The following is a 6,000-nucleotide window of genomic DNA, read 5'->3' on the forward strand; positions in this document are numbered from 1 at the left end:
TCTGTATGTGTCCCTAGGTCTGAAGTGGGTCTCTTGTAGACAGCATATGTATGGGTCTTGTTTTTGTATCTATTCAGCCAGTCTGTGTCTTTTGGTGGAGCATTTAATCCATTTACATTTAAGGTAATTATCAATATGTATGTTCCTATTCCCATTTTCTTAATTGTTTTGGGTTTGTTTTTGTATGTCTCTTCCTTCTCTTGTGTTTCTTGCCTAGGGAATTTCCTTTAGCATTTGTTGTAAAGCTGGTTTGGTGGTGCTGAACTCTCTCAGCTTTTGCTTGTCTGTAAAATTTTAGTTTCTCCATCAAATCTGAATGAGATCCTTGCTTGTTAGAGTAATTTTGGTTGTAAATTTTTCTCCTTCATCACTTTAATTATGTCCTTCCACTGCCTTCTGGCTTGCAGAGCTTCTGCTGAAAGGTCAGCTGTTAGCTTATGGGGATTCTCTTGTGTCACCACTTACTTTTACATTGTGAAGGTTGGCTCTATCCTTGAACCAATGAATCCAACCATGGGTGGCATTAAATGGTGAGCCCTCTGAATCTTCACTGTGTTTCTTCTTCAAGTCTTCATAAAGGCTTTTAGCTTTCTTTTGAATCAGTATTAAGCTGAGTGGGACTCGATGCTGATGCTGATCCTGCATTTACACACTGAGAAGTTTCTCCATCTTCTCCATCACTTTTCCATGCTTCTTCAATATTATTGTTGATTTCATTGGCACAACAGACTTCACATGTTCCATGATCTTGTCTTTGTCCTTTAGAATCATTCCTGTGGTTGAATGATTCATGTTATATGAGCAAGCGATGTCTACCATCTTTTCACCTTGCTTCACTCTCTCAATTATTTTCACTTTTGTTTCCATCGTTATCACTTGGCACTCCTTAGCAGTATCAGCTATGTCACTGCTGCTTTTATGCTTGCTTCCAGATATCCTGGCCTTAAGATAAAGATACTGTACTACTGTACTCTATACAGTACTGTACAGTAAAGTACACAAAAGCACGACCACTTGTAGAGGATGCACGCACGTGACAGTGTACGCCAGACCCACGAACTAATTTAACGTGATTGGACATGCAAGTGCATGTTTGCATCTTTGAAAGTTTGCAACTTGAAAGTTCATATGTAGGGGAATTACTGTAGATTCATTTGTATTACTTTTTAGATTACACATGTAAGTGATATCATATAGTATTTGTCTTTCCCTGTCTGACTTACTTCACTAAGTATATTTTCTAGCTTTATCCATGTTGCTGCCAATGGCAGTATTTTATTTTTTTTAAATAATAGTTGATTTTCAATACTGTGTTTGTTTCAGGTTCACAGCAAAGTGATTCAGATATATCTATAGATCGATAGATCAATAGATAGATAGATAGATAGATAGATTTGTCTTTCTCTGTCTGACTTACTTCACGAAGTATAATATCCTCTAGGTCCATCCATGTTGCTGCAAATGGCAATATTTCAACATTTTTTATGACGAAGTAATATTACATTGTATACATATACAATATGTTCTTAAGCCAATAATCTATTGATGGGCACAAGGGTTGTTTCCATGTCTTGGTTATTGTAAATAGTGCTACTATGAACATTGGGGTGATGTATTTTTTCAAATTACAGTTTTCATATTTTCCAGATATATGCCCAGGAGTGGAATTGCAAGATCATATGGTAGCTCTATTTTTAGTTTTTAAGGAAATTCTGTACTGTTTTCCACAGTGGCTGCACCAATTCAGATTCCCACCAATAGTGACAGTGGTTTCCTTTTTCTCCACACCCTCTAAAACATTTATTAATTGTATATTTTTTGATGATAGCCATTCTGACAGTTGTGAGATGATACTTTATTGTAGTTTTGATTTGAATTTCTCTAATAATTAGTGATCTTGAGCATCTTTTCACGTGCCTGTAGGCCATCTGTATGTCTTCTTTGGAGAAATGTCTATTTAGGTCTTTTGCCCATTCTTTGATCAGATTGTTTTTTGATATTGTGTTGTATGAACATTTGTGTGTATATATATATATATATATATATATATATATTTAACATCTTTATTGGGGTATAATTGCTTTGCAATGGTGTGTTAGTTTCTGCTTTATAACAAAGTGAATCAGTTATACATATACATATGTTCCCATATCTCTTCCCTCTTGCATCTCCCTCCCTCCCACACTCCCTATCCCACCCCTCCAGGTGGTCACAAAGCACCAAGCTGATCTCCCTGTGCTATGCGGCTGCTTCCCACTAGCTATCTACCTTACGTTTGGTAGTGTATATATGTCCATGCCTCTCTCTCGCTTTGTCACAGCTCACCCTTCCCCCTCCCCATATCCTCAAGTCCGTTCTCTAGTAGGACTGTGTCTTTATTCCTGTCTTACCCCTAGGTTCTTCATGAAAACTTTTTTCTTAAATTCCATATATATGCGTTAGCATACGGTATTTATCTTTCTCTTTCTGACTTACTTCACTCTGTATGACAGACTCTAGGTCTATCCACTTCATTACAAATAGCTCAATTTCGTTTCTTTTTATGGCTGAGTAATATTCCATTGTATATATGTGTCACATCTTCTTTATCTATTCATCCGATGATGGGCACTTAGGTTTTTTCCATCTCTGGGCTATTGTAAACAGAGCTGCAATGAACATTTTGGTACATGACTCTTTTTGAATTTTGGTTTTCTCAGGGTATATGCCCAGTAGTGGGATTGCTGGGTCATATGGTAGTTCTATTTGTAGTTTTTTAAGGAACCTCCATACTGTTCTCCATGGTGGCTGTACCAATTCACATTCCCACAAGCAGTGCAAAAGTGTTCCCTTTTCTCCACACCCTCTCCAGCATTTATTGTTTCTAGATTTTTTGATGATGGCCATTCTGACTGGTGTGAGATGATATCTCATTGTAGTTTTGATTTGCATTTCTCTAATGATTAATGATGTTGAGCATTCTTTCATGTGTTCCTTGGCAGTCTGTATATCTTCTTTGCAGAAATGTCTATTTAGGTCTTCTGCCCATTTTTGGATTGGGTTGTTTGTTTATTTGTTATTGAGCTGCATGCGTTGCTTGTAAATTCTGGAAATTAATCCTTTGTCAGTTGCTTCATTTGCAAATATTTTCTCCCATTTTGAGGGTTGTCTTTTGGTCTTGTTTATGGTTTCCTTTGCTGTGCAAAAGATTTTAAGTTTCATTAGGTCCCATTTGTTTACTTTTGTTTTTATTTCCATTTCTCTAGGAGGTGGGTCAAAAAGGTTCTTGCTGTGATTTATGTCATAAAGTGGCCTGCCTAAGTTTTCCTCTAAGAGTTTAATAGTTTCTGGCCTTATATTTAGGTCTTTAATCCATTTTGTGCTTGTTTTTGTGTATAGTGTTAGGTCGTGATCTAATCTCATACTTTTACATGTATCTGTCCAGTTTTCCCAGCACCACTTCTTGAAGAGGCTCTCCTTTCTCCACTGTACGTTCCTGTCTCCTTTATGAAAGATAAGGTGACCATATGTTCGTGGGTTTATCTCTGGGTTTTCTATCCTGCTGCATTTATCTCTCTTTCTGTTTTTTGCCATGACCATACTGTCTTGATTACTGTAGCTTTGTAGTATAGTCTGAAGTCGGGGAGCCTGATTCCTCCAGTCCGTTTTTCGTTCTCAAGATTGCTTTGGCTATTCGGGGTCTTTTGTGTTTCCATACAAATTGTGAGATTTTTTGTTCTAGTTCTGTGAAGAATACCAGTGGTAGTTTGAAATGGATTGCATTGAATCTGTAGATTGCTTTGGGTAGTAGAGTCATTTTCACAATGTTGATTCTTCCAATCCAAGAACATGGTATATCTCTCCATCTATTGGTATCATCTTTAATTTATTTCATCTGTGTCTTATAATTTTCTGCATACAGGACTTTTGTCTCCATAGGTAGGTTTATTCCTAGATAGTTTATTCTATTTGTTGCAATGGTAAATGGGAGTTTTCTTGATTTCACTTTCAGATTTTTCATCATTGGTGTATAGGAATGCCAGCGATTTCTGTGCATTAATTTTGTATCCTGCAACTTTACCAAATTCATTGATTACTTCTGGTAGTTTTCTGGTAGCATATATAGGATTCTGTATGTATAGTATCATGTCATCTGCAAACAGTGACAGCTTTACTTCTTTTTTTCTGATTTGGATTCCTTTTATTTCCTTTTCTTCTCGGATTGCTGTGGCTAAGACTTCCAAAACTATGTTGAATAAGAGTGGTGAGAGTGGGCAACCTTGTGTTTTTCCTGATCTTAGTGGAAATGCTTTCAGTTTTTAACCATTGAGGATGATGTTGGCTGTGGGTTTGTCATATACAGCCTTTATTATGTTGAGGAAAGTTCCCTCTATGCCTACTTTCTGCAGGGGTTTTTTTTTATCATAAATGGGTGTTGAATTTTGTCAAAAGCTTTTCTGCATGTATTGAGATGATTGTATGGTTTTTCTCCTTCAGTTTTTTAATACGGATTATCACATTGATTGATTTGTGTATATTGAAGAATCCTTGCATTCCTGGAATGAACCTCACTTGATCATGGTGTATGATCCTTTTAATGTGCTGTTGAATTCTGTTTGCTAGTGTTTTGTTGAGGATTTTTGCATCTATGTTCATCAGTGATATTGGCCTATAGTTTTCTTTCTTTGTGACATCCTTGTCTGGTTTTGGTATCAAGGTCATGGTGGCCTCGTAGAAGGAATTTGGGAGTATTCCTCCCTGTGTTATATTTTGGAAGAGTTTGAGAAGGTTAGGTGTTAGCTCTTCTCTAAATGTTTGATAGAATTCGCCTGTGAAGCCATCTTGTCCTGGGCTTCTGTTTGTTGGAAGATTTTTAATCACAGTTTCAATTTCAGTGCTTGTGATTGGTCTGTTCATATTTTCTATTTCTTCCTGATTCAGTCTTGGCAGGTTGTGCATTTCTAAGAATTTGTCCATTTCTTCCAGGTTGTCCATTTTATTGGCATAGAGTTGCTTGTAGTAATCTCTCCTGATCTTTTGTATTTCTGCAGTGTCCGTTGTTACTTCTCCTTTTTCATTTCTAATTCTATGGATTTGAGTCTTCTCCTTATTTTTCTTGATGGGTCTGGCTAGTGGTTTATCTACTTTATCTTCTCAAAGAACCAGCTTTTAGTTTTATTGATCTTTGCTCTCATTTCCTTCATTTCTTTTTCATTTATTTGTGATGTGATTTTTATGATTTCTTTCTTTCTGCTAAGTTTGGGGTTTTTCTGTTCTTCTTTCTCTAATTGCTTTAGGTGCAAGGTGCAAGGTTAGGTTGTTTATTCAAGATGTTTCCTGTTTCTTAAGGTAGGCTTGTATTGCTATAACCTTCCCTGTTAGACCTGCTTTTGTTGTATCCGATAGGTATTGGGTCCTCGTGTCTCCATTGTCATATTTTACTAGGTATTTTTTTAATTTTCTCTTTGATTTCTTCCGTGGTCACTTCGTTATTAAGTAGTGTATTTTTCAGCTTCCATGTGTTTGTATTTTTTACAGACATTTTCCTGTAATTCATATCTAGTCTTATGGTGTTGTGATCAGAAAAGATACTTGATACAATTTCAATTTTCTTAAATTTACCAAGGCTTGATTTGTGACCCAAGAATTAATTGATGTATCCTGGAGAATGTTCCATGAGCACTTGAGAAAAATGTGTATTTTGTTGTTTTCGGATGGAGTGTCCTTTAAATATCAATTAAGTCCATTTTGTTTAATGTACCATTTAAGCTTGTGTTTCCTTATTTATTTTCATTTTGGATGATCTGTCCATTGGTGAAAGTGGGGTGTTAAAGTCCCCTACTATGAATGTTTTACTGTCTATTTCCCCTTATATGGCTGTTAGTATTTGTCTTGTGTATTGAGGTGCTCCTATGTTGGCTGAATAAATATTTACAATTGTTATATCTTCTTCTTGGATCGATCCCTTGATCATTATGTAGTGTCCTTCTTTGTCTCTTGTAATAGTCTTTATTTTAAAGT

Source organism: Delphinapterus leucas, chromosome X (assembly GCF_059928025.1).
Source record: "Delphinapterus leucas isolate spDelLeu-1000000601 "Yukka" chromosome X, BTC_Dleu_Yukka2, whole genome shotgun sequence".
In the NCBI taxonomy this organism is placed as follows: domain Eukaryota; kingdom Metazoa; phylum Chordata; class Mammalia; order Artiodactyla; family Monodontidae; genus Delphinapterus; species Delphinapterus leucas.